The sequence below is a fragment of the Haemorhous mexicanus genome, chromosome 2 (assembly GCF_027477595.1).
Source record: "Haemorhous mexicanus isolate bHaeMex1 chromosome 2, bHaeMex1.pri, whole genome shotgun sequence".
In the NCBI taxonomy this organism is placed as follows: Eukaryota; Metazoa; Chordata; class Aves; order Passeriformes; family Fringillidae; genus Haemorhous; species Haemorhous mexicanus.
In genome coordinates, this window is record NC_082342.1 from 111,836 (window position 1) to 124,485 (window position 12,650).

A 12,650-nucleotide genomic window follows, 5' to 3' on the forward strand; every position below is an offset into this window, starting at 1 on the left:
CGAAGGCGGCGACGTTCGGTTCTGTTCCATTGAACTCGGCTAAATTCGGCTGGGTTCGGTGCTTGGGCTGAACTCGGCACGGTTCGTCTAAACTCGGTCCTATTCGGTTCTTCGGCTACACTCGGCTATTTTCGTCTACATTCAGATATTTTCCGTTCTTCGGCTCCACTCGGCTATTGTCGGCTAACCTCGGGGGGCTGCAGTACCGCGCTCTGCCCACCAGGCGGCTAAAAAGCAAAAAAAAGTCAACAAAGAACAACCCAAGCCTTTCTTTTAAACAATATTTAAATATATTTTATTTTCAAATTTTTCATGTTTACACCCAAATTTCGATTTATAATGTATATTGATGCATAATGTTGATTTCTATATTTATAATTTTCTATTGATATATAAATTTATGTTCTATATTTAATCTAGTCCTATTACTTAGATTTATTAATATATATTTTTACATATTGATTATATATTTCTGGTTAAGATTTTATAATTCTGTAACAATCATATGATTTAAAATAAAACCCCTGCCTCTACCCAAATAAAAGCCAAAAAGAAGCCCTTTCTTTCAAACTTTATTTAATTTTTTTAAAATTACATTTTTCATATTTATACTCCCATTTACATTTTAAATGTATATTAATGTATAGTGTCATTTGTGTTCTATATTACATCTCTTCCTATTATATTTATTTCTATTTTATATTTCTCTATCTATATATTTATATCCTGATTATATATTTCTATATTTAGAAATATACAAAAATAATATCTATATTCATATTATTTAAAACAAAACCCCTGCCTCTAACCCAATAAAAACAAAAAAAACCCACCCAACGATTTGTTGTAAAAAATATTTTAATTTTTAAATTTTTTTTTAGATTTATATTCATTTCTATTAAAAATGTATATTGATGTATAACGTTTATTTGTACATTTATGTTTATCGTTTTCTATCTATATATAAATTTATATTCTATTTTATATACATTCCTATTATTTATTTATATATTTTTATACATATGTTTTTATATTGATTATATATGTCTGGTTAAGTTTTTTACTTCTGTAACACTTCTATTTTTTTAAAAAATAAACCTGCCTCGAACCAAATAAAAGCCGAGAAGAACCACTTTTTTTTAACTGTATTTAATTTTTTTTTTACTTATGGTTTTTATATTTAGACTCACATTTACATTTCAAATGTATATTAATGTATATATTAATTATTTGTGCTCTCTATTACATCTCTTCCTATTATTTCTATTGATTTATACTTTATATCTACATTTATATCCTGATTATATAGTTCTATATTTAGAAATATAAAACAATAATATCTATATTCATATTATTTAAAATAAAAGCCATGCCTCTAACCAAATAAAAACGAAAAGAACCCTTTCTTTTAACCTATATTTACATATCTTTATATTTACAATTTTCATATTTATATACACATTCATACGAATTAATTATTTTGCCGCCTAATATTATTTATATTCTAAATGACACCTCTTCGTATTACTTACATATATTCATATTTAAATTTAAATTTATCGTTTAGTTATAGGTGTATATCTTGATACATTTATTTTATCTTTCTCTATTTAGATATAGAAAATATTTCTAAAATATTTACATTATTTAAAATAAAACCCTTGCCTCTAACCAAATGAAAACCAGAAACACCCCTTTATTTACAACCTATTTAAAGATTTAAAAATAATTTTGTTATGCATAATTATATTTACATGTCCATTTATAATTTTTATTCGTTATATTTCTAGATGTGATATATAGTCTAGAGAAAACCTTTTGATCTATCAGATATATTATTTTTATAATAGGTATTTCTATAAGTTTAATTTATTTATATTAGATATTTACAGGTATCGGTATATATAGTATATATTTGTATAGTCGGATTTATATTTTTATATTATTTATATTTATATTATTTTTCAAAAACTCCAGCCTATAACCTAATAAAAGCCAAAAAAGCCCCAATTTATTTTCAACGACATTTAAATATTTTTCTGTTTACGATCCCTATTTCTATCGCTTTGTACAGATCTCTATCCCTCTAGCGCCCTTTTTGCGGTCGCTTCCAACGCCTGGGGATGGGCAGGGCGCTGGCTCGGGGGGGCTGCAGTACCGCTCTCTGTCCACAAGGCGGCAGACTTACCGGGAGGGGCGCTCTTCGATTTTCCCGCCCTTTATGCCGCCACCTTGAGAAGGTCAAGCGAGTCCGCGACATCCGCGACACGCCACTCCCAACATGGCGGCCAAACGAGGACCCCCCCCCCCGTAAGGCGTTTACGCAGATGCCTGTAAGAAACGCTCCAAATTACAACCGTCCGCGACTCTCCTGAGCTCACAGCCCGCGTCCGAGGCACTTGAAACGCCACAAAAAATCCCGCCGTGGCCGCCCTGACGTCGGGGTGCTGTGCAGGCAGTCCGGTTAGACGGACCGCGGGGCCTTCTTTTTCCCGCCCTTTTGCACCGCCATCTTGAGAAGGTCAGAGAAAGTCCGCGACATTCGCGATACGCCACTCCCAACATGGCGGCCGCGAGAAGCCCCAGCAGCAGAGAGAGGCGTTTACGCAGATGCCTGTAAGAAACGCTCCAAATTACAACGGCCCGCGACTCTCCTGAGTAGACAGTTCGTGTCCGCGGCACTTGATACGCCACAAAAAATCCCGCCGTGGCCTCGCCAGCGTCAGGGTTCTATGCAGGCAGTCGAGTTAGACGGACCGCGGGTCTTCAATTTTCCCGCCCTTTTGGCCGCCATTTTGAGAAGGTCAAAGAAAGTCCGCGACATTCGCGGTAAGCCACTCCCAACATGGCGGCCGCGAGAAGCCCCAGCAGCAGAGAGAGGCGTTTACGCAGATGCCTGTCAGAAACCCGCCGAAAAGCGCCCGCCCACCGCGCCGCTGAGCCGACAGCCCGCGTCCGGGACACATGAAACGCCACAGAAAATCCTGCCGGGGCCGCGCAGGCGTCATGGGGCTGTGCAGGCAGTCCGGTTGGACCGACCGCGGGGCCTTCATTTTCCCGCCCTTTTGCACCGCCATTTTGAGAAGGTCAGAGAAAGTCCGCGACATTCGCGACACGCCACTCCCAACATGGCGGCCGCGAGAGGACCCAGCAGCAGAGAGAGGCGTTTACGCAGATGCCTGTCAGAAACACGCCGAAAAGCGCCCGCCCACCGCGCCCCTGAGCCGACAGCCCGCGTCCGGGACACATGAAACGCCACAGAAAATCCTGCCGGGGCCGCCCTGGCGCCGGGGTGCCGTGCAGGCAGTCCGGTTAGACCGACCGCGGGTCTTCAACTTTCCCGCCCTTTTGGCCGCCACCTTGAGAAGGTCAAGCGGCTCCGCGACATTCGCGACACGCCACTCCCAACATGGCGGCAGCGGGGACGCCCGCCCGTGCCGGGCTGCAGTACCGCGCTCTGCCCACGAGGCGGCAGCACCGCCGCGCGCCCCAGCCGGGGGCAGCCGCGCGCCTTGGGGCTGCGGGCAGGGAAGGCGGCGAGAGAGAACAGGGGCGGCCCCCGCCGAAAACTCCTCTGAAAGAAATGCCAAAAAACAAGCCGGAGGAAGAAGAAAAAAAAACCCCTGCCTCTAACCCAACAGGATCAAGCCCACACCCCCAGAAAAAATTATTTAAAAAAATATTTAAATATTGTTAAAATAATTTTTTAAATTTATATTCACATTTCTATTTTTAATGTATATTGATGGATAATGTTTAGTTACAAATTTATATTTATAAATAAATGGATATTGTATATTACATATTTTCCTATTTCTTAGATTTATTTATTTATTTTTATACAAATTTTTACATATTGATTATATATTTCTGTGTTAGGATTTTTACTTCTGTAACACTTATAGTGTTTAAAATAAATCTCCTGCTTCTACCGAAATAAAAGCCAAAAAACCCCCTTTAATTTCAACTGTATTCAAATTTTTTTTTAAATTAAATTTTTCACATTTATATTCACATTTCTAGTTGTAATTTATATGGCCTTATAATGTTATTTATATTCTATATTACATATCTTCATTTTACTTACATATATTTATATTTATATTTAAATTTATATTCAGAGTTTAGTAATATATCTTTAAATATTTATTATATACTTCTATATTTAGATTTACATTACTATAATACAGATATTATTTAAAAAAAAAGCCCTGCCTCTAACCAAATAAAAACCAAAGCCACCCCTTTATTTAAACCATATTTAAAATTTAAAAAATAATTTCACTTTTCATAATTCTATTCACATTTACATTTATAATATTTATTTATTATATTTATAGATGTTATATATATTAGAGAGAATACCTTTTAACATAATAATAGATATATTATTTTTATATTAGATATTTCTATCATTTATATTTATTTATAAAAATCATTTATAGGTATCAGGACATATATTATATATTTGTATATTTGAATTTCTGGGTTTATATTAATTATATTTATTTTACTTATAAAAGTACCCAGCCTATAACGAAATAAAAACCAAAATATCCCAAATTTATTTTAACTATATTTAAATACTTTGATATTTACAATCTATATTTACATATGTTGGTATTTATGGAATAGATTATACTTTTTATATATTATATGTTACAACAATATACTGTAGATATTATAGTTTTATATATTTATCTATTTGTTCTCTGTACTTATGTTTACCACTTTAATTTTATATTTATTTTTAAATTTATATTTAATTCCATTTTAACTGTATATTAAACCATAAAAATTCACTTCCCTGACCCATCAGAACCACAGAAATCCTGTGCCTCGGTCAGCACGGGCGCGCAGGGCACGCTCGTCCCATCGCAGCACATCAAAGAAAACCTATTTCTATCACCAAACATCCCACAACCCAAATATAAATGAAAATAAACCTAACTGTAAATAAATTTAGAAATCCCACTATAACTGGCCCAAAACCCCCATCCATTCCAATCCTAAACTTCCTCCCAAACCAGTATCTCAGAAACCCAAAAAACTCAAAATCACATTGAAAATGAAATAACTGCTAATAAAAACAAAAACCCATGAAAAAATAAATCAAACCGACTCACTGAACTCAAAACTGTGCAACTGACCCTAAACATTACTACAAAAAGCCCCCAAAGCTCCATCTTTATGCTAACTCACAAATAAGAACCAATAATCTACAAAGTTATCTTAGAAATTTAGAAAAACTCATTAAAAGCATAAAAATAAAAAATGGAAACTATTAAAATATCAAAAAATACCACTACCCAAAGTAAAAAAAAAAATGTTGCCTATAAAAACCCACCATAAAAATGCCCCTGTCCCCAAAGATAAAACTAAACAAAACCCATCACACCAGAAATAAATCGGAACTTGGGAAAGCTAAAACCGTAACACTCAAGAAGTACACCATATCCCTTCTGGTACACCAGCTGCAAACAGCATAAAACAATACAATCAATTCTTAAAAACCACCTTTAAACCACTACCTTTTTAAGAAAACTTTCAACAATTTAAAATCGGCTTTTAACAAAAGCCATCTAATAAATTAACACCCAAAACTCCAGCAGCCGAGCTAGCCCTACCAAATCTCTCTGTTTATACATCCAATAAACAAAACCAAAATCCCAACAATATCTCAAGTCTATTAAAGAAACCTACTGAAATTAATCCTACTCAAATACAAACCAACCCATCCATAAAGTTTGCCTCACTCAAAAAGAAAACAATGACAGAGAGTTAATAATACCAAGAAATAAAGCAACACACCATACACCATCAACGAATATAATATTCAAGAAAAAAAAACTTTTTTTTTTTTTTTTTTTTTTTAACTAACTTCTTTTATTAGCTAGAACAAAGGATTTTGCCAGGACTGTAACAACAACTTCTTCTCCTCCTTCCTCTTCTTCTGAAACGTCCCATCTCATTCCCAAATTCCTTACAACTTTTGAGTTTCAATCCAAGCAAAAAGCAAAACTCGTGCACGTGTGCGTCGGATGCTCCTGCCAGGTTCTCCATTGCACCCCACATCTTCTTACACGTTCAGTCTTCGTGCTGTCCTGCCGGGATGAGTTTCAGAGAAGGATTGGCACATGTGAAGAGAGGATTTCCCTCCCTCCCTCCCTCCCTCCCTCCCTATCCAGGTGCTGTGTTAGAGCAAGGGGGGTCAAGGCTGTTCAGAACCATAGGATCCTTTAGGCTGGAAAAGCCTTCTAAGGTCACTGAGCCCAGCTGTTGCCCCGGCACTGCCAAGCCCCTCCCAAATCAGGTCCCTAAACACCCTTTAAATGTCTCCAGGGATGGGGGCTTCCCTGGGCAGCCTGCTCCTAGGCCTGACCACACCTTCAGTGAAGAAATTTTTCCTCAAATCCAACCTAAGCCCTCCCTGCTGCAACTTGAGGCCATTTCCTTTTGTCATGTCGCTTCTTACTTGGGAGATCTCGGTACTTAAACCTTACCTGCTTGTTCCCTAGGAGGTCTCTGGCTTGGCTGGATGAGAGGAGAAACACTCCCAGCATCGGAATGGGAGCTCAGGAGGTCCCACACCAAGGCAGAGGGAGCGGCAGTCCTCACCAGGGCTCACACGTCAGTTCTCAGTGCTTGGCTCTGCTTTTCCTCCCGGATCTCTGGCAGATCTCTGGTGAGCGCTTCAGAACTGGCCTTTTGGAAGAGGGAGGAAAAAGAGGTTAGCCAAGGTTTTTATCCAGACTCCTCTGATGTCTTTGCCTGCTTTGCCTCTTCCAGACTTCCTTCTGCTAAGAAAACAGCTGCCTTTGGACTTCTAGGGGGAACTTTCATGTAATGCTTGAAAAGGAGCTACAGAAAAGCGCCTCATTTTTAAAGACTCGGCCGAGAAGACAGACAACTGCAGCTTCTCCATCCCCACTGCCTGCAGAGCTGGCAGGCACCAGGCCAGCTCTGCTCCTCCTTCAAGTTGTTCCCAAACCTGCTGAAGAACTGAAGGCTACTTTGGTGTTCCATCGCTCTGCTTTTCCCGAAAAAGATCTTTGGGTGCTGCTATCCCTCCACGGGAAGGGCCCTTCTGTCTCGCACGCTCGGTGACACGAGGCTGCACGAAGCTGCAGCGGCCGCTGCTCCGGGTGGGAAGGGCTTTCTGCCTCCTCTGGCACCTGGCTGGCACAGGTTGCTCAGAGATGCTGCGGCTGCCCCACGCCTGGAAATGTTCAAGGCCCATTGCTGCTCTGGGATGAGGCTCCGAGCAAGCTGCTCTAGGGAAAGATGTCCCTGCCCACGGCAGCAGGCTTGGAATCAGGTGATCTTTGGAGTCCCTTCCTGCCTGAATTATTCCATGATTCTATGAACTCAAAAAACCTGAGGAGTAAATCTGTAAAGGTCACTAAAGACATAAAAGCACATCCCCATCAGCTTATTTTTGAATGAAAACATATTTTCGAATGCAATTCTAAAAAGAGGGAGAAGTATTCTATGTATTTGCTCTTTCTAGCTTTCAGGTGTAATTTTAGCTATCATTTAAAACTTTAAAATATTTTCTCTTTTTGAAATAATAAATAGTATTAAAACTCAAACATTTTTACACTATTGCAGAAATAAAAATTGCTGACAATCAGGCCATGTCATTCTTTATGGAGCTACACACTTACGCTACTAAAAGCCACCACAACAGAATTAAACGTCTAATCTCTACTTCACGCTACGACCCATAAAAACCATCGCACACCTTTAGAAAACATCGCACACCCCGGGAAAAAAAAAAAAAAAAAAAAAAAAAAAAAAAAAAAAAAAAAAAAAAAAAAAAAAAAAAAAAAAAAAAAAAAATCCGACAACAAAACTCCATTCAAAACAAACCTTTATCGTCACCACCTGAACCGAGATCCACAGCATTCAGGAAAAACACCCTATCCCTTAGCATCCAGCAACTGCAAACAGAACGAAGCGATGCAATCGATTCCCAAAACCCGCCTCGAAACCACGACGTCCAAGAACTTTCAGCAATCGAAGCCCGCGCTGCCGGCACGGACGGAGCGCGGCTGCCGGCAGGACAGCGGCTCCTCCGGCGCGCAGGGGCGGCGCCGCCCCGGAGCCCCCCGCCCGCTCCCCCGGCCCGGCGGGGCCGGCACCGGGCCCAGGGGGCCCCGGCGGCGCCCGAGCCCCGCGCCCGGAGCGGGCAGAGCGGCCGGCACCGGCCGGGCCAGCGCAGGGCCCGGGCCGCCTCTCCCGCCCGCCGGCCCGGCACAGCCCCGCTCGGCTCCGGCACGGCTCGCACCGGCGCTGCCGCGGCAGCCCCGCCGCGCCAAATTCCCCGTCCGCCTCAGCGAGCGCCCGGGCCGTGCCGGGAGGGCTCCCGAGCGGGAACGTTCGGGGCCGGGCCACGGGCAGAAGAAGCGCCCTCGAACGCAGCGGCGCGGCCCGATCGCAAGCCTGCGAACGCCGCGAGAGCTGGAGGTGCCCGCAATTGTACCCCGAAACTGACGCCGCGGGCGGGGCTCACCTCGCTTCAACAAGGGCGAATAAATGTGTTCTCCCCTTCAGTTTCATCCCCTGTAATAACAGAAAATAAGGGGTTCTCCTCAAATGAAAGCCTTCAACTGATGGCAAAGAGGGATTTGGACCTCAATTCGAACCCTCGAGAAGGAGGGACAACAGGGCTGCCCCCTCAATTTAAATCTTTGGATGATTAAAATGGGGTGGCTGCCTTCAAATCAAACTCACAATACGACCACGATATTTTTCCAATTCCCCTTAAAACAGAACGCAGGGATTCCCTGTCGCCCCTGTGATTCCCCTAACAGCCTGGAAAAGGCAGGTTTTCCTTCAATCAACACCCTTAAAACCGCAAGTGAAGGGGGATCCCCCCCCGGTTCAAACACAGACAATAACAGAAGAGTAGCTGCTTCCCTCTCCTTAATTTCTTTTGTCCTCATAAGCTCCATTTTTGTTCCTGGGGAACCGGGGAGGGACTGGCAAGATGAAATTGAGAAGGGAAAGGACAAAAGTCCCCGCTCCGAGTCCACACGGGCTCACCTGTTCGGCTGCCGCTTCCCGGCACAAAGCTCTGTCTCTCGGCACCTCCTTTAAGCAACGCTCCGCGTATCCAAGCGCGCATCCTGGTGTTCCCCCAGAGCCCGTGAGAAGCTCTCACCGTCCTTCCACGAGACAGCCCCGGGAGCCCCGCTACTCAGCAGCACCATGCAAAAGGGAGCTGAGGCAAACCCTCCCCCTAAAACAGACCCCGGCAGGAGCCGGCCCCTCCTCATCCTCACAACTCACACCTGGGGCTGCTCCGAGCCCTCATCATCGTCACACTCACACCTGGCGCTGGTGCCACTCTCCAACAGCGCCTCTCGGTGACCAGCGCAGAGCCCGCTTCTCACAGACCCAGAGCAAACAGAAATCTGCTACGGGTGTTGGCTTTTCTCATTCCGTCTGGTTCCACAACTGAAACGCGTTCGTGCGCTGATGGCATTGAGAGAAAGCTTTCCAGGGGAGAGAACTGTCATTCAGGTAGCACACTTTGATACACCTTCAGAAAAAGCAGAATCAGCGCCAACTCCTAAGACCCCCGCTGAGGAACCCAGCCCTCCTTGGGACACCCAATGCACCTCGAAAAAGGAGGGGAGAAGTTCTTGTGCTGAACTCGGCACGGTTCGTCTAAACTCGGTCCTATTCGGTTCTTCGGCTCCACTCGGCTATTTTCGTCCACCCTCGGCTATTTTCGGTTCTTCGGCTCCACTCGGCTATTTCCGTCCACACTCGGCTATTTTCGGTTCTTCGGCTCCACTCGGCTATTGTCGGCTAACCTCGGGTGGCTGCAGTACCGCGCTCTGCCCACCAGGCGGCAAAAAAGCAAAAAAAAGTCAACAAAGAACAACCCAAGCCTTTCTTTTAAACAATATTTAAATATATTTTATTTTCAAATTTATCATGTTTATACCCAAATTCCGATTTAGAATGTATATTGATGCATAATGTTGATTTCTATATTTATAATTTTCTATTGATAGATAAATTTATATTCTATATTTAATCGATTCCTATTACTTAGATTTATTAATATATTTTACATATTGATTATATAGTTCTGGTTAAGATTTTATAATTCTGTAACAATCATATTATTTCAAATAAAACCCCTGCCTCTACCCAAATAAAAGCCAAAAAGAACCCCTTTCTTTTAAACTTTAATTTTTTTAAATTACATTTTTCATATTTATACTCCCATTTACAGTTTAAATGTGTATTCATGTATAGTGTCATTTGTGTTCTATATTACATCTCTTCCTATTATATTTATTTCTATTTTATATTTCTCTATCTATATATTCATATCCTGATTATATATTTCTATATTTAGAAATAGACAAAAATAATATCTATATTCATATTATTTAAAACAAAACCCCTGCCTCTAACCCAATAAAAACGAGAAAAAAAAAAACCCACCAACCCTTTGTTGTAAAAAAATATTTAATTTTTTTTTTTTAGATTTATATTCATTTCTATTTAAAATGTATATTGATGTAAAACGTTTATTTGTACATTTATGTTTATAGTTTTCTATCTGTATATAAATTTATATTCTATATTACATACATTCCTATTGTTTATATTTATTTATATATTTTTATACATGTGTTTTTATATTGATTATATACGTCTGGTTAAGTTTTTTACTTCTGAAACACTTCTATTATTTAAAAAAATAAACCTGCCTCGAACCAAATAAAAGCCGAGAAGAACCACTATTTTTTAACTGTATTTAATTTTTTTTTTACATATGGTTTTTATATTTAGACTCACATTTACATTTCAAATGTATATTAATGTATATATTAATTATTTGTGCTCTCTATTACTTCTCTTCCTATTATTTCTATTGATTTCTACTTTATATCTACATTTATATCCTGATTATATAGTTCTAGATTTAGAAATAGAAAACAATAATATCTATATTCATATTATTTAAAATAAAAGCCCTGCCTCTAACCAAATAAAAATGAAAAGAACCCTTTCTTTTAACCTATATTTACATATCTTTATATTTACATTTTTCATATTTATATACACATTCATACTAATGAATTATTTTGCCGCCTAATATTATTTATATTCTAAATGACACCTCTTCATATTACTTACATATATTCATATTTAAATTTAAATTTATCGTTTAGTTACAGGTGTATATCTTTATACATTTATTTTACCTTTCTATATTTAGATATAGAAAATATTTCTAAAATATTTACATTATTTAAAATAAACCCCTTGCCTCTAACCAAATGAAAACCAGAAACACCCCTTTATTTACAACCTATTTAAAGATTTAAAAATAATTTTGTTCTGTATAATTATATTTACATGTCCATTTATAATTTTTATTCGTTATATTTATAGTTGTGATATATAGTCTAGATAAAACCTTTTAATCTATCAGATATATTATTTTTATAATAGGTATTTCTATAAGTTTAATTTATTTATATTAGATATTTACAGGTATCGGTATATATAGTATATATTTGGATAGTCGGATTTATATTTTTATATTATTTATATTTATATTATTTTTCAAAAACTCCAGCCTATAACCTAATAAAAACCAAAAAAGCCCCAATTTATTTTCAACGACATTTAAATATTTTTCTGTTTACGATCCCTATTTCTGTCTTTTTGTACAGATCTCTATCCCTCTACCGCCCTTTTTGCGGTCGCTTCCAACGCCTGGGGATGGGCAGGGCGCTGGCTCGGGGGGGCTGCAGTACCGCTCTCCGTCCACAAGGCGGCAGACTTACCGGGAGGGGCGCTCTTCGATTTTCCCGCCCTTTATGCCGCCACCTTGAGAAGGTCAAGCGAGTCCGCGACATCCGCGACACTCCACTCCCAACATGGCGGCCAAACGAGGACCCCCCCCCCCCGTAAGGCGTTTACGCAGATGCCTGTAAGAAACACGCCAAATTACAACCGTCCGCGACTCACCTGAGCTCACAGCCCGCGTCCGAGGCACTTGATACGCCACAAAAAATCCCGCCGTGGCCGCCCTGGCGTCGGGTTGCTGTTCAGGCAGTCCGGTTAGACGGACCGCGGGGCCTTCTTTTTCCCGCCCTTTTGCACCGCCATCTTGAGAAGGTCAAAGAAAGTCCGCGACATTCGCGACATGCCACTCCCAACATGGCGGCCGCGAGAAGCCCCAGCAGCAGAGAGAGGCGTTTACGCAGATGCCTGTCAGAAACCCGCCGAAAAGCGCCCGCGCACCGCGCCGCTGAGCCGACAGCCCGCCTCCGGGACACATGAAACGCCACAGAAAATCCTGCCGGGGCCGCCCTGGCGCCGGGGTGCCGTGCAGGCAGTCCGGTTAGACGGACCGCGGGTCTTCAACTTGCCCGCCCTTTTGGCCGCCACCTTGAGAAGGTCAAGCGGCTCCGCGACACCCGCCGCACGCCACTCCCAACATGGCGGCTGCGGGGATGCCCGCCCGTGCCGGGCTGCAGTACCGCGCTCTGCCCACAAGGCGGCAGCACCGCCGCGCGCCCCAGCCGGGGGCAGCCGCGCGCCTTGGGGCTGCGGGCAGGGAAGGCGGCGAGAGAGAACAGGGGCGGCCCCCGCCGAAAACTCCTCTGAAA

General features: G+C 41.4%; 1 long non-coding RNA gene across 1 annotated transcript; it reads right to left on the reverse strand.

The window, feature by feature from the left end:
• Window positions 1–5,877: 5,877 nt before the first annotated feature.
• On the reverse strand, window positions 5,878–7,650 carry LOC132339854 (uncharacterized). The gene is made up of 2 exons (XR_009489737.1): window positions 6,504–7,650; window positions 5,878–6,104 (listed from the first exon to the last, which is right to left on the reverse strand). It is a non-coding gene; the product is annotated as an uncharacterized LOC132339854 (long non-coding RNA).
• Between the last annotated feature and the right edge of the window lie 5,000 nt (window positions 7,651–12,650).